The sequence below is a fragment of the Meleagris gallopavo genome, chromosome 22, assembly GCF_905368555.1.
Source record: "Meleagris gallopavo chromosome 22, MGAL_WU_HG_1.1, whole genome shotgun sequence".
Classification (NCBI taxonomy): domain Eukaryota; kingdom Metazoa; phylum Chordata; class Aves; order Galliformes; family Phasianidae; genus Meleagris; species Meleagris gallopavo.
This window is the reverse complement of record NC_139425.1, coordinates 1474786-1495345: the sequence shown is the minus strand read 5'-3', so window position 1 is coordinate 1495345 and position 20560 is coordinate 1474786. Positions and strand designations below refer to the sequence as shown.

General features: G+C 42.9%; 1 protein-coding gene across 50 annotated transcripts in view; it reads left to right on the top strand.

The window, feature by feature from the left end:
* The first annotated feature begins 721 nt into the window (after nt 1-721).
* ITCH (itchy E3 ubiquitin protein ligase) overlaps nt 722-20560 on the top strand; it is a 98388-nt gene continuing 78549 nt past the window's right edge. For 49 of the 50 annotated variants that reach the window (XM_085241567.1, XM_085241546.1, XM_085241551.1 and 46 more), the window contains exon 1: nt 745-871. The gene's annotated coding sequence lies outside the window, so the exon portion shown is untranslated. Of the gene's footprint in view, nt 872-20560 lie in introns of all 50 variants that reach the window. The other variant, XM_085241594.1, reaches the window with a different exon arrangement.

Below are 20560 nucleotides of genomic sequence, written 5' to 3'. Positions count from 1 at the left end.
ATAAAGCCAGCCTGAGCCTTACTATCCTGGGGCAGCGTTCTGTACCGTGATGATGGAGAAGAGACGGCTGCTTTTGTATGGGGTTCCAAGGCAGAATTTTATGGTAACAGGACGGTGGGTGCTGACATGGGTGCCATCCTGCTGGAGAACACAGCCGGAGCAGCCTGCTGGCCTAGACCTCACCTACAGCAATGCTGACTCAGTCCCGGTGTGCGAACTGCCCTGTTTGTGTGTGACCGGGGGATGGCTTCAGAGCCCCACACTTGTAAGAAAACTAAAATTTGCTCTTCTAAAGAAGTCATTTTAATGAAGTCTTAGCAGGGCCCTTCTACACTTTAAGAATTAAGGAGTCTTTTCTCTGATTTCATAGCCTGAAAACTACGCCTTCATACCCCACTGTCAAATGAGGCCAAGCGCTGTTATTTCCACACGTTTGGTTATGTCATGGGCATGCTGGTAATGAAAAATAAGTCACTTCAAACAATAACAAAAAAAGGCTTTATTAAGATTAGTATCAAAATCTTAAGTATTTGTCGTGGATGCATTAAAAACGAACCAAAAAACCCCTTTAATCCCGTCTCAGCCGCTACCAGCGAGTCACAAGCACGGCCTCACCGACAGCAGCGCCTCCCGCAACCGCGCGCGCGACGACCCACCCCACCCGGCGACCCCCCTCGGGCCGCATTGCGCACGCGCAGCGCCCGGCGCGGGGCAAGCCGGGACTTGTAGTCGCCGCTCGGCCGCGGCTGCTCCGGCGACTCCGCGCGTGCGTACATCGCGCCCGACTTTGGAAAGTCGCTGCCTCAGGTTGGGCTCGGACCGGCTGCCATCTTGGCCGAGGGACGGAGGAGCTGCTACGCCGCCGCGCCCGGTGAGGGGAGCGGGCTCGGCGGGGGGGCGGAGGTTTCGGGAATCGGCGGGGATCGGACCCCGCGGGGCGGCGCGGCGGCTCCGCCGTTCTTCTCGGCTCCGGGCGGGCGCGGCGGCACAGGCGGGGGGCGCGGGGACCCCGCGGGCGTAGGCCCGGCCGTCTGAGGGGCTCCGGCCCCGCCGAGCCTCGCCGAGCGGCCCCGCCACGCCGGGCCGAGCCGGGGCCGGGCACGGCCGTTGGCGTCGCTCCGCGCCCCGCGGCGGCGGTCCCGGGACCTCCGGCCCGTCTGCGTGGCCGCCCGGCTCCCGCCCGCGTCCCCCGGCGCTGCGCGCTTCCCCTCCCGCGCGGCCCCGCCGTCCTTCCGCGCTCCCTGCAGCCGGGACCGGCCGCTCCGCCTTTCGGGGCCCCGGATCGCTCCCGGCCCGGGTGCCGCTTTCCGGTGGCCGTTCCGCGGGCGGCCCCTTCCCGTCGCGTTCAGCCCCGTCCCGTCTCTCGGCCGGGCTTCGCCGCTTTGTTTCGCGCGAGTACAGCTGTGCCGTGAAGCGGCGTTTCCCAGCACGAGTGTGCTTGGAGGTGTGCGTGCCCTCTTGCTGGTGCCGCCGCTTTATTTTGGAAACACGGACGAGTTTTGGCTGTTAACTCTCCTGTTTCCTGATAGGGGTCCGTGACCTTGTGTGGCAGTAGTAAGTACGAGTGGAAGGTGGTGTCTGAGGGTGTGAACGCCTTTATTAGATCGGCTGTGACATCCAGGAGTTCAGTTGTTGTGATAGGTGTCATTTGTGATGTTAAATTGATAAACAAGCTTGTATCTAAGTATGATGTGGGGAGAGAAAACCAAGCAGTCGGACCATCTGTTGTCATTTGCGTGGCATTCTTTATCCTTGAAGCTTCAGAAAACATCCGCAGAAAAGCTAACCTTTATAGCTCTGGTAGGATAAAAAAATTCAGAAGCCGAGTTCTCTTTTAGAAACAATTTTTTCTCAGTGTTCCTTGTTGGTTTTTTGTTTGTTTGTTTTTCTTTTTTCTTATTTCTTTTTTTTTTTTTTTTTTTTTTTTTTTTAATCTCTGCTCACTTATCCTTTTTGCAGAGAAGGAGGAAAAATGTGAACTGGTATTCCTGAGAAGACAGTTAGTATTGAGAAACTGCTGGCTGGCAGTAGGTCCAGCTATTGCTTGCTTGAATTGACCCAAACAAGTTGTGGATAATAAGAATGAAACGTCAGCTGCAATCTGACATTAGCTCCCAGGGCTTTATTGCCTTTAAAACATCTTGTTTGAAGAACAAATTTCAATTCTTTTCTTTCTTCTTACAGTGAAAGTCCAAAGCAGTTCTAATTTAATTACAGCTATATTATTCTTTGCTGCAGCCATTTGAATCCGAACTTGGTCTACTGTAAGTTCTTAGTGGTGGTTTGACTGACAGCTTTAATCACTATTCTGAATGTTTTCACCTTAGTCATCATCAGGGCAATATGCAGCATTCTAATCTGAAGTGAATTTTCTTGTATTTAAGAATTTGTATTTAAGGATGTATTTAAGAAAGAACTGTTGCCATATGTGTAAGAGGTGATGTTGCAGTGGAAAATAACTGAGACTTCTGAGTGCTAACTTTGAAAGCTTCTTACAGATTAAACAGTTATTTTGGGTCTTAAGAGAGATTGAGAGATTATTCACATGAATTTATTAGTTAACAGACATCATCTCATTTTCTTCACTCTGTTTTTGTTCCTGTTGTAAAGTTAAAGGTGTTTTTTTTTTTTTTTTGTGATGAGCCATTTCCTGAAACACAAAGTTGTTTTGTTTCTTTTGGTTGTATGTTTCAAAATAGCTTGAGAGTTAACTGCAGAGCTGATAAGCAGATAGGAAGGCAGGTATTAGAGCAGCGTGGTGCTTCTCATGGAGAGCTGACTTTGTCATTGTTTCTAAAAAAAACTTGCATTAAGACTGTTTGAAAACAGTGTTAAGTGAAGCTGAAAAGATGTTTGATCTATTTTGTAGGATGTGCAGGAGTTTGGTAATTTAATGGCATTATCATTATCAGTCAGTGGCAGCATCTAAACAAATATCTTTTGTAAATGTGAGCGATACAAAGTAGTAAACGTGCTAAATCCTGGTAGAATGCTTTCTGTGTTGCAGCAAACAATGCAATTTCTCCTTAAAATTAAGGGAAAAGATGTCTCCGGGGTCAAAGCAGGAGGGAAACCTTGTGGAGCGCAGTGCTGAAGGTTCTGGGTGTGCTGTCACTGATGCTGCTTGTTGTTAAGCCTTTCTGTTTGGCTGTCCAGTTGTGTTCATTTAGTGTAATAATGTAATAGTGTAATAATTTCTGCTCTGTGTGTAACTGGAGGAACTCCTTTGTGCCCTTACAGCTAAGGAGAGTGAACATACACGCATGACTAGGAGGAGAGCACTTGCCTGGGTTGATTTCAGCAACTGTACTTTTGTGTGCTTTGAGGTGAGTGCTCACCTCAGAAGAGGAAGCAGACAAGCTGGGATTACAGTCTTGCTTGGGAGGACTGTTTGGCTACATGGTTACTTTTTACTGTCTCACAAATTGAGTATTTTTAATGGTTTTAGGCAGTCAGCTGGTTTGCATTCTTGGGCTGTGGTATGGCTGTTAGCAGAGCTAATTCTGTGCCTGTGTTTTGAGGAGGGAGTGGTAGGTTTTCTTCATCCCTTTTGTATGAGAAATAAAGCAATAAGGACCTGAACGTTCTGGGAGTGATTGGCTTTCAGCTTTTACTTCATCGGGCAGAGTTGCTGCAGCTGAGGGATTGATCTCTTTCTTCATCAGAATTGCAAATTACACTTTATAGAAATGAAAATAATGCGACAGACTGGGAGAGAGCGTTTTTAAGTAACCAAGGCCCTGTTTTTTACGGCCGCCTTTTAAGTTACGCCTGGAATTTCTGCTTCTACTACAGTGGGACACTGAACAAACTTCCTGATAAACATCAGGGATTTTTCCCCCCTCGGAGGAAACACGATCCTAGATGTTGTTACACTGGTTATTCAAATCTTTTTTCCTTTAAAAAAAGCCAAGCCCAACGATACGATCTGGCAGAATGTTAGTATGCTATTCCCTTTTAAAAAACATTTTATGACAGTCCTCCCATTTAGGAACTGATAATGCCTGCCTTCCGCCCACCTGCCTGAGCTATTCTAAACTGCTCCTGGAAGATGTCTATTGTTTCAGTCGTGTGCAGCAGTACTTACATGGATGCACTTAGATCGCTGATTTTGAGGTTCAGAGCTTAGATGTAAGTAGTGTTGTCGCTGAGCAGAAGAGGCCCATTTCCTTCAGGTGGGTCATTGAAGTATTGCTGCATGAAACCCTGTTTCTTATTGAGAAAAGAGAATGTTAAGTGACATCTTTTCTGGGGCTGCACAGATCTCAGGCATTAGGCTGGGCGGGTTATTGGGACTCTCGAGGAAGTGGTTGATATTGACCTCTGTAAAATCTTTATCCTCTCTGCTTACTTTGATTTATAGATACAGGTTTTTTTCAGGGGGTGTATTTTTTCTCTCAGCATTAGCTGGATAGTTGGTAATCTTTGAACTTTAATACAAAGAGAAAGAAAAATCAGATCAGGTTTAAGAGACCTTGAGTAGAGGAAGACAGCATAAAGACATAATTGACACTCCGACTCTGATTTATTCATTACATCATGAAATGGAAAGCGATTTGCAGTGAAATATTCATCAAGAGTGTAAGTTTATAACAGGGAGCATGTTCATTTACTTAAATAAGACAGGCTGTTTGATTTCTGAAGTTTGACGTGGCTGTGATGGACCTCCTGTCCGTGAGGCCCCTCGTGCACTCTGCAGGATTACCTCAGAGGGACGTGAAGCATTTGCTGCCTTCTACGGCTTTGCTCCTTCCACTACAGTGGAAAATGTGAAGGAAGACTGAGCAGAGCTGAAGAGACAAACAGTGGATTGTTAATTTTTAACATGCTTTTGGTCAGCATCCATCCCTGGTACCTGCTCCTATCCCCGAACGCTTGCTATCTTTTAATTATATATTAATGTTCATTACTCTTGCTTGACAGTTAGAGCAGTCAGATGTCCAAGTGGTGATTTCTCCACTGCTGGTCTCATACCTATTTAGTTGGATTGAGATCTATTGCTCCAAGTGTGACATTTGTACTTTTCTGATGGTGTAATTTTTGCTCTGCCAGTGCCATGAGTTATTCTTCTCTTGATTTATTTGCAGCACAGCTAGATGGAGTGAATTCTTTGTAAGGATTCCTCCATTTTCACGTTTTCTTACTTGTCAGGGCCTGAAGTAGTTGCCCATTGTGTCACGGATGGAGTTCACTTCCTATGGACCTCTGTAGGACTCTTTTCTTCTCTTTCTCTGGGCAGCCTGGTGGTTGGTGACCCTGCACACAGCAGGGGGTTGAAACCAGATGATTATTGTGGTCCTTTTCAACCCAGGCCATTCCATGATTCTATGGCTTGCTGTCACAGGTGTGCACGTAGCTGTGTATTTTCTGCTGCTGTGACTGTATCATTTCAGAGTCCGGATTAAAAATTAATGATTAATATATTAAAAAATGTTCATAAGGCAATAACATATTTAAATGAAAAGCTTACATGAAAGTGGTGACATGCTTATTTTCACTGGTTTTACCTGAGGTTGAACTTCTTTCCCTGGCTGTTCAGGTGACAGCTCCTGGATAAGGAGGGTAAGGTAACTTTGCTGTGTGAAGGAGTGGGGAAAAGAAAAAAGAAAATTGAAGATAAGTTAGTGTGGCACTCACTTGTTTGTTGTCTAAGGACAGCAAGGCCATTTCTTTTCTAAATGTGCATGGTTGGTGAAGCATGTGTGCTGTCAGGCGTGATGTTGTCTTCAAAGGCACTTCTTGTTCCAGCTATTGGAAGGGAACAGGAATGATGAGGGAAATGCCAGAGGTTTAGGGAAAAAAACTGGACTACCTCATCCAGCACTGAAAAAAAGTTTCTGTAGCTGTCTGACCTAAGTTGCTGGCACGTGTTTTCAGTTTTTCACATTGTCTTAATTAGAGATTAATGGTGATGTGTGACGTTTCTAACTCCATCTTAAAGTGTTCATCACCTAAGGTTGTAGAGGAAGTCTTATAATCACTGGGCATTACTTCTGTGAGCAATTGGCATACTTGACTTTCTGCTTGTTAAATTGAGTTTACCAGAAAGGCATTAAAATATCAGTTTTGAATGCTACTTAAGTGTTCACACAATAACCTCCCAGGTTTGTATAAAGATGTAAAGGTTGCCTGTGGAATACTGTGAAATAATAGTATACTTATCTGTGTGAAATAAGTGCAAATATTTGTCTTTTGCAAGTGCAGCATGCACTGTATAACAGCAAGCAATTTCCATAGAAGTGCTGCACTTGTTAAACATTTGCCTGGACCAGATCTGGTTCACGTCAATGAATAAGCTATCACAAGACGGAGGTTTTCTCTTTGTTCCTCTCTGTGCACCTGTAGAATCAGAGTATTTATTTAACCCCTGTTCTGACATCTGGATTGGACATCTGCACTGGCTCTGTGGGGACCTGTTGATGTTGCTGGTGGTTTATTTGGGCATTCTCCAAAGTTTAAAGGTTTGAAATAGAGTCCTGTGGGATGTGTGTAGCGTGTTGGTGCATTTTCCTTCCCCCTCCAGGAGTCCCTCAGAACTACAAGGCTTCTATGGCATTAGTGACAATTCGGGAGTTATTAATGCAAAGGAAAATGTGTGAGGAAAATCTCATCTTCCTATCTGTCTGGGATATGAACGCCTGAATAAAAACATGACTCTCTTGCTGGTGTTATTAGAGACTGCTGTCTCTAATAACTGTGAGGCTGAGTGTGGAAGGTACCCACAGAAGGAAACTCACAGTGCAGGGAGACTGCAGGCACTAAAGGTAGGGATGGGATCTATTGGGATACAGATCCAATTGTCCACAGTAGGAATTTATTTCCTTTTGGGGATTTCACTTCATATTTTTAAAGCAGCAAATTCTGTCCTTGGTATTTTATATTTTTGCTAGTTCATGCCTTGTAAGTAAAAGCAGTAAGATCATTGTGCAAGATGAACCAAATACAAAGTGTCTTAAAACTGAAGTCACACCTCCTCAGATGACTTGGGTTTGAATCTGGAAGAATGCTTTGTTGGGTAAAAAGGTGACTATGTGGCATTGTAACCCAACTGGGACCTGCACTTCTGCTCCAGGGCGAGCAGCGTTTTGTTTTGCCTCTGATGCATGGAAAGGTGAGCTGTGAGGGGCGTAGCATATGAAGTGTGTTCATGCTGAAGTGTACTTCACATGTAGAATATCTTGCTGTGGAATATCTTAAAAACAACACATAAAAATGGAAACAAACCACCAGCAAAGTATTTTGTTGTTGTCAGGGATCCTAGGCTTTTTTCTTTCTTTTCTTTATTTCTCAGTAGGATTCACTGAATTGAGGCAGGTAAGTGTTGGCCTAGCAATAGGATTGGCACAAGAATGGGACAGAAGAGGGGAGTGCAGGGGAAGGAGCCACTCTCTGCTCACATGATAACTGGGAGCTGCGTCCTCATCACTCTGACACTGCAGTTCCTCTAAGTCATGGAGAAATTGTAGTTTTAGGAGGCATTTCTAAGCTTCTTCACAGCTATTTATGTTGTGTCCCTATAGCGTGGTGATTGATTCCCTTAAAATTGAAAGATACCATTAGTGTTTGTTGTTAGCATTGGTCTTGTGCTGTTGTTTAAATATAATTAATAAATATATAAATATAATTGTCAGTTCTTCATGTGAAAAATCTAGGCTGTGAAGACTGAAACATTCAGCTATTTTATTTATTACTGAATTGATTTCTTAAATATTCCAATTTCTGCAGTCTTCTGTGTAACCCAGGATTTCGAAAGAGTAATCTGCTTTATTTCTTGATGGTTTCAGAGCAGCCCCACAAAAAAGACAATTGAGATGGGAGTGCTGGCAGTACTGGAGTAATGGTACAGTTCTAAGCTGCCGTCTTAGAGTTTGTTTTATTTTTCAGGGAGGCAGGAGCTGGGATGTAGCAAACAGTTACATTTAGACGTGGCCTTGGGATGGTTGTGTTGGTTCTTTCATGTCATCTGGTCAATGGCAAAGCTTCCCACGAAACAGGTGGCAGGTGTCTGTTGTAGTTAAATAACAACAGGATTCTTCCAGAACTCAAGGTTTCACTTGCATCAGTTTTTAAAAAAAGAATTTCAGCTCCCTCAGCGTTTGCTTAAATCTTTTCTAAATTTGTACAGAAATTTTCATCTCCTTTCCATCTCCTGATTTGTGTGCTTCGTGCTTTAGACTGGAAAGTCACAACCTTTGTTTCTATGTGACACTGGATTAAGCCTGTAGAAATATTATTTTATCTTGTTGCAAATAGTAGATTTCAAGTTCTAGTTTCTTTAGTTGATCATAATGCTTCAGAATATTGAAAGATGCAGCTTTTGCAGTGCATGTGTGTGTGCACTGTGGCAGCCAGTTAAGTGGCTGCAGAAGGACACTGGTTGTTACAGCTCAGTTTCTCAGGAGGTGCTGCATCCTGCTTCAGCTCATTTGCTGGAGCACTTAAAGGCAGCAAGTGACAGAACTCTCTTATTCAAGAGATTTCAAATAATCAGCAAATTTCAGATTTGCCATTATGTCGGTAGTGGTAGAGAGTGATTCATCATTTCTTTGATGATCCTTGCCAGGTAGAAATGCAGATCTGTGCAGACGGTTTTGATTCAGTGCATTGCTCAGATACCTACAGTGATGACCTGTTCAGCAAGGAAGTTGATAACAGGCAATACTGTTTGCCATGGGTTTCTCCTGAAGCCTCCATGGCCCTTGTTACCAAGTTATTGAGAGCAAATAAGCTGAGGCATATCTGGGCCTCTCTTTGCTACTGTATCCCCAGAGAGATACCTTCATATGTGGTGCTCTTCATTAGAATCCACGGAATTGTACAGAGAAACCCTAAAACCCGTTGTGAAGTGTGCTGTACAGGTTTGTGCAGAACATACCTACATTAATCTAAACAGGAATGTTTGCAATCTGCTTTATGCTTTTAAGAAGACAGCCTGCTGTGTTTGAGCCTTCAAGCAGCAGGATGTAGTTTGGATTCTGGGTTTACAGACAGGAGTATACAACAGCTTTAAAAAAAAAAAAAAAAACTACTTTTTAAAACTATTATAAGTTGTCATACTTAGTAATGATTACAGGTAAAAGTGTAATTTAATGGTCATATTTTGTTTTGTTTTTTTTTTTTTAATCACTCTCCAGGAGTGAAAACCTTCATGTAGGTTTGTTTGAATAAGGAAGTGTGTGAACCAATGGTAATGGTATGATGCTGAGAGTGGAGCAGGGAAATACATGGAAGCAAGCACTGAGCTGTAAACAAGAAAAGTGAACAGCTGGAGGTTACAGAATCCTCTGTAGGTGGTAAATAACCAAATATATAACTGCTTCTAAAGCAGCTGGTTTAAAAGCTGCAAGGTAAGTTGTGAAACAAAAGATGGTAGTCCTGGATTTTGTTTTACTGTAAGAGTTTGTTATAAAGAGATCTTTTATAATATTTGGATTAATATTTATATTTCAAATACATTCCTAAATAGTTGTAGTACAAAAAAAAAGTTTTCTTCTGATGCCAAATCACAGAATAACCTGTCAAAATGCTTAGAGCTCTGTTAGAGCAGAGCTGCTCCAACACACCAACTAATAACTGCCACTGCATGTCTGCATCCAACGCTGCATTCAGCAGTGTTTCTGAAGTTAATCATTTCATCCTGAGTAATAGCTGTAATCTAAACTGCAGTGCTGATTTGGGTTCAGTACTTCTGTAATAACGAGATGAGGTTGCTAAATTACGCACTGGAAACTGTGAAATGAGTGAAAGTTGCATTGTAACCATGAGGCACTTTGATGTGAATTGGTCAGCACAGTATGCAGCTGTATTATACCTCCCTCAATATATTACCTGTATACAACAGTGGGACTTTTGGCAGCATAGTTTTGATGTTTTTGCTGTCAGAAATGAAACTGCATTACCATTTTTTCCCTCAAAGATTTGGATTAATTTATATGGATACCTAAAATGAACTTTTAGAAACCGTTAGAAGATCAATGCCCTGTGAGTGAATTTGCAACCCAAATTAGTCACACCTGGGAATTTTTTTTATGCTACTTAGGGTAATTAATTTGATTGAAATTGCTGGAGAGTTTGGAACACAGGCACTGTAGATTCTTGAAAGAGATGCAGAGCAAGATATGGATTAACAGTCCAGATTGGCTCAGGAAAGTTATCACAGTGTGAATTAAAAATGAAGGAAATTCTGGAAGGTGCAATCAGTTGGGTGCCTGCCACCAAAGTAAAATACCTCTTTGAGTAAACAGAGAATCAGCCGTGATACCAAATCACTTCCCCATCTCTGATGAAACGTAAGTAATGGAGGAATGCCACAGGTTCCAAGACAGCCATAAGTGAGGGTTTTATGAGGTTTCTTATCAGTGCAAAAGAAAATTAAAATAACCCAGGAACACAGTGTGCATGTGAAGTGTACAGCTGCATTCTTTCTGTGGGGACAATGGAACTTGGCTTTGATTTTTGCATGTTTTTCAGTCTCACGGTACGTGATTGTTGTTAATTGAACCTAGTGAACTCTTTGGTATGTTCTTGGGCATTTTGTGGAAGGCTGACTTGAGCTGCTTTGTTTTGTTCTTTTTCATGTTGAGCAACAAAAAGGTAAATGAAAGTGGTTTCTGAAAGCGAGAATAAGCACCTCATGTAGGCTTACCCACTGCATTTGAATACAGGCCTTGTGAAAAGCTGGAGAAACTAAAGTAGATCTCAGAGCCATAGAATATCCCGAGTTGGAAGGGACCTCCAAGGGTCACCAAGCCCAACCCGGCCCCAGACAGCAACGCCCCAACCCAAACCCTACGGCTGAGGTTGGTGTCCCAGCGCTTCCTGAGCTCCAGCGCAGGCCGTGCCCGCTGCCCTGGCAGCCTGTGCCATGCCCACCAACCTCTGGGCTCGGCCTTTCCCTGACCCCCAGCTGCCCCTACCCTGACACAGGGTAGTGCTGTTCCCTTGGGCCCAGTGACAGTCAAGATTACCAAATCACAGGAATCTGCCTACTCGTTTATGCAGATGGTGCCTTTCTATTCAGACTGATAAAACTTAAGCTGGTCACTGAAAGTGAACCTCAATTGAAGGGGGGGGCCAGGGGGGAACCTCGATAAATATCTCTGTAGGGGAGGAGTCAGTTACCAGATAGACACCTACAAAGAACAAGCAGGAAGAACAGGACAGGTGCAGAAGGAATTATTGAGTTTATTTTAGGGAATTTGAAGAATCGCAGAAAACAGTTGAGAATTTAAGAGACTCGTGGAGATCATTTAGTCCAAAACCATCTGCTTAGAGTGACATGGAACAGACTGCTGACTGTTGTGTTCAGTCAGGGTTGAAGCTTCTCTGAGGATGAAGACTTAACCACATCACAGTTAATAAATAAATTACTCTCCCCTGTGTTTAGTTGGAATTTCCTGTATTTTAATTTGTTCCCATTGTTGTCCTGTTACTGAACACCACTGGCAAGAGTCTGCATTCATCTTTGCCCTCACCACCCCCTGCTCACTGATACCATTCCATTACTAGTTTTAACAAAGCCTGCTCTCAGCTGCCCTTCTCTTCATAGGCTCCCAGACCTTCTCCACCTCTGTGGAGAAGCCCTTAGCTGGGCTCACTGCAGTCCATCTGTGTGTCTCTTGATTTGGGGAGCCTGGCAGCAGGCTCACTACTGATGTGGTCTCACCAGTGCTGACTGCAGGGGAAAGGCCACCCCCCTCATGCTAGTGGTGCTCTTAATACTGCCCAGCGTACTGGGTGCTCTTTGCTGCAAGACAACCCTGCTATTTCATGTTCAGTGACACCAGTGTTTTCTGCAGTGCTGCATTCCAGCCAGCTGGCTCCCAGTCTTTATTTGTGCATGGGTTTATTCTTCCCTAGGTGCAGAATTTTGTGTCTCCTATTGTTAAATTTCTTGAAGCTTCTATCTACTGATTTCTCTAGCCTAGGTTCTCTCTAGGTCCCTCTGAGTGGCAGTAATACACCTGGTGTGTTAGCCACTTCCTGACTTTTTACCATCCGCATTTTGCTGAGTGTGCTTGGTCCCGTTGTCCAGAAAATGAATTAAGTTGAATGGTGTCAGTCAGGACTGACCTCCGGCTGGACTCAATACCACGGATTGCAGTTTTTTGGGTGTCACAGTGCTGCCAGTTTTAAGCCCACCCCACAGTCATCTGAACCTGCTCACACTGTCAGTCTATCTGTGAGGTTGTTACTGGTGGCACTGTCAAAAACTTTTCTAAAGGCACGGTAATCAGCATTCACTGCTGCCCTTACCCAGAAAGCCAGTCATCCTGTTAGAGACACCTGCTAGGCTGCTCCAACATGATTTCCCTGTTCCTTCCTCATCCTTAATCTGTTTGGAAGTGGCTCCTGTGAGCATTTCTTCCCTGACCTTCCCAGGGACCACGATGAGGCAGACCAGCCTGTGATGTTCTGGTTTCTCCTCGCTCTTTTTGAAGACAAGTTATGTTTGCTTTTTTTTCAGTCTCCAGGAACCTTTGGGGAACATGGGAGTCACTCTGCTTCTGTGAGGGCTGCTCCAAAAGTAATGCATCCTATTATATGATTATCGTAGAATGGTTTGGATTGGAAGGGATCCTTAATATCACCTCGTTCCAGCCCCCTGCTATAGGCAGGGACACCTCCCTCCAGCCCAGGTTGCTCACAGCCCCATCCAGCCTGGCCTTCAGTGCTTGCAGGGAGGGGGCATCCACAACCTCGCTGGACCACCTGTTCCAGTGTCTCACCACCCTCGCAGTAAAGAATTTCTTCCTAATGTCTAATCTAAATCTGCCCTCTTCTAGTTTTACACTGTTTTTCCATGTCCTGTTGCTGTATACCCTTATGAAAAGTCCCTCCCAGCTTTTCTATATGCCCCCTTCAGGTATGGGAAGGTTGCTGTAAGGTCTCCTCGGAGCCTTCTCTTCTCCAGGCTGCAGAGCCCCGTTCTTTCAGCCTGTCCTTGTAGAGGAGCTGCTCCAGCTCTCTGATAACTATCGTGGCCCTCCTCTGGATGTGCTCCAGCAGCTCCACGTTCTTGTGCTCCATGATGATGGTGGTATGGCAGCTGAGGTTGAACCTTCCCTCTGGTTTTCTGTTCTGTTGTGTTGTGGTGCGGCAGATGGCAGCAGAGGGGCAGTCTGATGTGGAAATGCAGATGAAGCAAAGATGTGTCTCTGAATTCCTCTATGCAGGAAAAAAAATGGCACCCATTGACATCCACTGATGTTTGCTGAATGTTTATAGAGACCAAGCAATGGATGTGAGCACAGAGGTGGTAGGTGGTGTGATTCTGCACTGGCAACAGCGATGTGAAAGACAAGCCACATTCCTGATGATCATGCGGTAGAAGTCCTTAAGAAAAGCAACAGACTGAAAATAACCCCCTATAGATAGCCTGAAAGGGAAAATGCTGCATGAGTTTGTATTGATAAAAGATACAGGGAAACTCAGAGCCTAAGGTGCTGAGGGACTAGCTATGACCTTTGCTAAACCCAGAATTATTTTTGGAAAGCTGTACTTCAGAAAGGGTTAGCTTGGAAGCTGTTCTCAATCTTTCAGTTGAGATCCAGATGAAATGAATGTACAAATTTATATTGGAAAAATGACCTTAAATATAGAGTAAATATAACACATTCTGAGGAACGTGTCCTTAAGCAACTTGATGTTTTAGTTCTACGTGAGCCTCCTCTTTCTCCTCATATATTTTAGTAACAGTATGAAGGGATATGTGAAAGGCTGAAACATTGGGAATGTAAGGCATTCATCCCCATTTCTGCCATAGCTAAATAAGATACACTTGTATAAAACCACTGAGCAACTCACTTTGCTGTTGTGGCATCTGGAAACTTGGATTTCTCTTGAGATTGCACAATTACAGCTTCTGTCTCACTGCTAGGTTAGCGGACTGATTTAGTAACATTTCTATAAGGCTGAGCAGCCTGGCCTGGCTTTGAAGCTGGCCCTGTGTGGGAGGGCGTTGGAGTGGACGACCTCCAGAGTTCCTCTCCAGCCCAAATCGTTCTGTGGTACTATAAAAGCATTTGGGTGGAAATCAAAGTGATTCAGAGAAGTATGTTCTAAGTTAGCCTCTTTCAGTAGCATATTTTTATTTACATTGTTTTCAGATCATTTTTAGAAAGTGTTTTCTTTTAAAGAAACCACAATATTAGAAAATAAAAGTGTATGTAGGAAGGTTCTGAGAGATGCGATGTAGATGCTGCTTGATGGTTTTTCAGACTATGTTCAGAAATGTCTGGGCCTAAAACCAAGTCAGCTTGTCTTTGCAGCCCCTGGGAAGTGTTTGTGCAAGGCTTTGTACCACTGCTTTAAAGGCACTGACTGTTCTGTATGTGTTGTCTTCCTGTCCATAATTTTCTGGGCATGTAATTGGCAAAATTTTGTTTCCTATTGTACATTCTTAAAAGTATTTTTTAACTCTGTTCATATGGTTTATGTGAAATAACACTTTATCCTTGAATGTGTTTATTTTAAACATTGAAGTGCTGAATTGTGTATTTCCTGGCTGTTAGTAGTAACTTCTTTCCAGTAAAATAGTTAAAATCATGAGAAGACATGTAAGAGAGAGGTGATGTGATGCATCTCTTTCTGGCAATCATCAGTTAATAGACTTAAAGGAAAAAAATTGCTTAAAGGGGGAAAAATAACTTAGTTTTGCCTTAATATTTTTGCTCTGGGTGATCACATTAAGATTTAATTGCCATAATTAATAATTAATTAAATGCCATGGGTAAGTAGCTTATGGCCTGTAGGTTTGTGTGTCCATGTCTTCTTGCCACTGTGTTGTGTAAATAAAGCAGTGATGAACGGAGGCCTCCGGATGAATTCTTTCCTAGCAAAAGGCAGGAGAAGACTGAGAAAAGTTCTTCAGAAAAACTGTTTTTAGTATGTTGAAGGTAAGGTCCAAAATAACTTCGTGCTGACACTGACATTAGCGCTTGGCTGAGTTGCTCAAGGCTGGGATTTGTTTTGTAGGAGGAAGTGCTGAGCCTCTGAGCCAACTGCAGCTTAAAGCTAATTGCAGGGCAGAATGAGATTGTATAGGGCAGCTAATGATGCTTTTGGAAACGTGGTGTTTTGTAATTATCTGGAACTTCTTCAGTGCTTTCTTTGATGCTCAAAGTTGTCATTTGCGATGAAGTTTATTTAAAGTAGTGTCAAGAAATGTAACTGTAGAGTTATCAAACAGTTGTGTGTATTTCTAGTCAGGTTATAGTCTTAGGAAAGCTATAAGCAAGGCTGTATGTTGTAGAACAAAGCGGTTATGAAACAGTGGCAGGCCAAAGCCAGCCCTGGTATTTCTGCTTCTTGTGCCTGCCCAGCTCCTCTCTGGCAGGGCAGTGTGAGAAGCTGCCATGTCCCTGGCTTTGTGCAGCACTGCTCAGAATAACTAAAACATCTTTGTGTTACCACCTGCAGGTCACAAATCCAAAACATAGCGCTGTAGCAGTTGCTGTAGAGAAAATTAACTCAATTCCTGCCAAAAGCCATAGGGCTGGTCAGTTTGCTGCAGGGTTTAAGTGACTGCAACTGTCTGGGCATACTGACTGCTTTTTCCCAGAGAAAACTGTCTTCCAGAGTTGCTACTGGAAAGTGGTGTTTATACTTTCTAGACATCTTTGGGTTAGAAACTGGAAATATAATGCTATTTTCTTTTAAATTAAGAAATAAGAAAATGCTGTGTCCGTTCTGTTGATGCACATCTATAGATGATATTCGGATTCACTTTGTAACCATCTTCCACTCTGAGGAAGGATGTCCGTGAAGTTACAGCACTGGTTTATTTTGAGAGCTGTATTTCCACAGATCTCCATATATGAGATGGTTCACAGTGCATGGAAGTGGAAGAATTAAAAGGGAAAATTTCTATAATTTCTACAAGACATGAGAGTTCTGATTGTTAGGAGTTGATTGACGCCTTTTCATCATATTTGTAATAACAGCCTACAGAAAATTGGGGAAGTTGAGATGAACAGAGTGATTTGGAGGAGCCTTCCTGTGAAGGAAAAACACTGCTTGTTCTGACAGCCTGGTTCTCTGCGTGCAGTTGGTGACCTCCAGCTCCGGATCCTTCAGCTCTTCAGTACAGCAGCTCTGACACTGTCAGTCGGTGGGCTTCAGCTATGAGTTTAATTTTTATGTTGGAAGCAGAACTTCCTTTAAACCACGCTGAAAAGCCTACGATGCAACAAAACGGCATACAGTCATGGTAGACCAGCTGCTGTGGAAACAGATTTGGGGCTAAATTTTATTACTCATCTTTGATAAGCTAAATAAAAATGTGCTGTGGTCATATGCTTAGAAACTTTGTTTCTCTGTAAACTGAAGTCAACAAACAATAACTTAAAAATCTTGATGTAGAGAGTAGCTTACTGAGAATGGCTTTGCCAGTCATGGAATGGTTAAAAGACCACAAACCCTTCTTCAAATGTTACTTTGCACACCTGTAACCAGCCTACAATAACACTTGAGTACTCTAAGGCTGAAAAGGACTGGGTCGAATGCCAGACCCCATGAGTGAACAGCAAGCAATGTGTTTTGCTGTGTGAGTACCCGGGTGGCTGCTTGCTTTCCATCTAGAAACTGTAATTTTGCTCTGGTTGTGCACTAATACTGAAAAATTATCCTGAAACCTCATCATGGAAGTGTTAAGAAGAGATTTAGTTTTGAGTCGATGTAGTATTGTGTTGGTGATGTATTATCACAAAAATCTTATTTGAAAGAGTTCAGAAAGCCAATGTGAATTGCTAAAAGCTGTAAAATGCAGGAGTTAATGTCCAGTCAATAACAGTAACCCAAGCAATAGCATAATGGTCTTTTTTTTTTCAATTTTTGTTAGTTAGAAAGATACCATTTTATCACCACCTCCTCAGCCTTGCTGGGAGCACTTTGGTGCTCTCTACTGCGGGTTACTGGGCTTGGCAAGCTGTGGTACATCTTGTTTTCCAGCTATGGTATTTAGGACCCAGCTGCTTTAAGAGTTGCTTTTTCTGAGATTACAGAAAGGAACCAGTTTTAGCTTAGTGGTTTGCATATATGAATGATTGTTTCTCCCTGAAATTGACAAGAAAACAGCTGAAATAAAAATAGACTATCTCTTTGTTTTCACAAATGGTTTTAATTATCTTGTGCAGCTCTGTGCAGTGGCTTTCTTTTTCTGCCAGGGTTTTTGGACTCAGGCAAAAGTTTGACTCAAGTCAAACATGTACACGTTCGTGCACACTTGTCTGTTGTTTTTCCTTTCCGCTTTGTGAACGTGTATTAGAAGTTAGTTAAAGCTAACATCCTTTCGGTTAGGAAGGAAATTGATTGGCGAGCGATGAGAGTTTGCAGCGAGGGCTGTTCTGTGCCATGTGCCATGCCTGCTAGTTGTAGTCAGTTCCAAGAACGGCTGGTGGTTGGAACTGCCAAGGTACTGAATGTGGAAGCACCTATTGCATTATATTGCTTTATTCTCTTTCTATTTTGTATGTTCCTGTGCTGTTTCTTCATGTCTTTTTTCCAGTTCTCTTACTTGGTGTCAAATACTACATGTACTATGGAAAAGTCATGAAAATCTTCTACTGAGATGTAGGTTATACAAGTAGGACTTCGGTGCACGGGAATGCTAATAAATTAATTCTTTATAATTTTGATACAAGTCTTCGTTTTGGGAAGTCTGAAGGCAGGTGGGTTGGGATTGCAAGCAGTTCTGTCATTGGAGGCATTTTTCTATGCAGGTTGAAGCTGATGGACCAGTTTCTCTAATCTGCAGGGTTTGCATAAGAGCACCAGTTATCCCTGGTATAAAAGCTGTGCCAAGAAGGTGTCACTGGATGTCTGCCCACAGTGCTTCCACACTGCTTTCATCTTTCCTTGGGCTATCTCTTTGTTTTGATAGCCAAGTTAAATACTTCCAGCTTAAAAGCTTTGGGTTCAGAGAAGTTTCCCATGTTCAGTTCCCTTTATGAAAGGAAACTGTTGGAAATATCTAAATAATTTATCAGGATGGTATCTCTGATAAAGCAGGTTTTATTTCCAGTTGCCATGGTGGGCCTCCTACAAGCAGGAGGGCACACAGAAAACAGCATTACCTCTTTTATGCCCTATTACTTCACGCTTCTCTCTTCCTCTCCTGGTTCCTCATTGGCTGAGGACTTCAGGTTCACAATCTTCCCAAAGCTCAGCTAAACATACAAATACTGGATAAACATCAATTGTTGCTAGCTAAGCATATATCATTAATTAGTTGACTTCTGACATTTGCCCACTCAACTTGGTCATTGTTTCTGGACATCTGCTCGTCCTTGCATAGAGATAAGCTTGGAAGGAGGATAGAGGGGAGTATCCCGATGCCTGCCTGTTGCATCCCAACCAACCCACAGAGCAAGGCATCCCAGCCTTGTGTGGAGGTCCTGCTTTGATGTTTGTTAAGTCTGTTTTTTTTTTGCTGAGGGTCTCTTATCCAAACAGAATAGCCCTACAATATGCTTTCTAGTCCATAATACTATACCTGTACTATTTGGAACATTTAAAAACTATTGTAGTTTTGCAAGCAAGCATTAATCACATAATTCAGCAACTATATTTCTAAAGTATGTTACTAACATATATGGTATTTCTACTTTTCACATCAGTTATTTCTAAGGACAAATTACAAAATACGAATACACTGTGCTCTACTTCTTCAGATCAATCCCCCCTTTTCAATATCTAATGCAGAAACAATATTCCATTCCCACAGAACTAAGGAAGATATTTGGAAAAATGGGATCAGCCCCGAGGATCAGTCTTGTACAAATAATTGCCTGAGTGTTTTTCGGAAAGCTGTCTAAGGCTGTTGGTAGTTCCTTGGTCTTTGGTTCTGTAATGCCTAATCCATTCATGATACAGCAGAGCCATCTTTTAATCATATTGTGGGATATCAGCATGGTTATCTGATTAGGTTCCCTGCTGCGTGTAGGGCTGTGGGAAGTTACTGTAACGGGGCCCAGTGTGAGACCTTACAGATGGGAGGGTGCTGTAGGCTTTGAAAGTCTCCAGGCAGTTCTCCTCACTTGTTCTTGCCTTCTCTCAGACTCAGTTCCCCTCACACTCGTACTGAGGAGCACCAGGGCATTCTGTTCTGTGTGTCAGGGAGTTGCACAGCATCTCCTCTGTGCAGCGTGAGGTGAACCTACCTGCTTCTGTCAGCTGCTTATTGTGCTCTTGAGTCCCTTTGGTGACAAACTACGTTATAGATGGATCTCTTACATGTTTTGGGAGTCAACAGTTGTTTGAAGCTGGCCTTTTTCTTCAGAATCTGGCTTGCTTAAGCCTCCATACTGAAGTGAGGGTTAATGCTGGTTGTTTGTTTTCTCCTTTTATGAAATATCCACCTCTTTATAGCTACAGTGTGTTTTCCTGTTAACCCAACAGAAAAAAGAATGACAGATGTGATGTGCTGTAACCCTGTTGCCATCTCCTCTATTTAAAGCATAGGCTCTTATGCTGACACGTAGTTTTGCTGCAGTCTTATCACAGTGAAGACATCCTTGTCTTGACACCAGGACATTCTGTTTCATTGCTACAAAAAGTGTCCTTTGTCAGTAAAAGCCTTTCTGCTGACCTTTGTTCTGCATGTATATTCCATTACTTCTTTGTTCATACCAATTTTAATATCTCTGTTAGGATTTTCTACAAGGTAAGCTTACTGGTAGAAAAACACTGAACAGAAAGATTCAGAAGGGCAATTACCTGGAATAGATTTAGGAAATCTCACCAAATACAACTAGACTCCTTATTCTAAAGGGGAAGTAACTCTTGACTGTACTGTTGTGCTTTGGAACAAAGCAGAAATGGTTGTATGTAAGCAGATGCAACAAGTGGTTCTGGTTTGCATTATATAAATGAATTAGGTTGGAAAAATATGGATTACTTGCATACATGATTAACACAGCATAATGGATGGTTTCTATTTGGCTTTCAAGGATTTCTCGTTAACCAGTCCATTGCAGGGGAAGGGAAGAAGTTGGGCAGCTCTTCTGGTTCATGGTTTATATAACTTTACCACTGCTTCCAAGTTGTGTCACTTAAGTTGTTTCCCAAGCTAACTGCATTGTGTTTCTCTCAGAAATAGATTTTTGCTGGCATGTTGCCTTTGAGTGTGCACGTCACTCATCCTTGCTAGAAAAACTGTCTGTATGTTGGCTTTGTGAATAGCTGAACCAAATTAAACACAGCAAAACAGAGTGGTGCCTGTAGTGCTGGTTGACACAGTAGTGCTGGCTGTAATCAGATGAGTACCATTACTGGTAGCAGCAGAACAACACAAGAACTCAGTGCTTATTCCTCACGTCCCTGGCAGCCTCAGAGAGAGCTCCTGGAAATCTGCCTTGTAGTGTCATTGTTTGTGCCAGCTCTTCTCTCTGCCAGTGAGTCAGTGGGGTGGTGAGTCCCTGTGCAGCAATAGTGTTCTGACTCAAAGTGTAACGTTTTGCAGTTCTGTTTCACGGTATAAATTCAAACTCTTGAAAAACCTTTGTTTGCTTAATTTATAGTTCTTGAATTGTGTGTGAATGTGTTCTGTAGCTGCTGATAA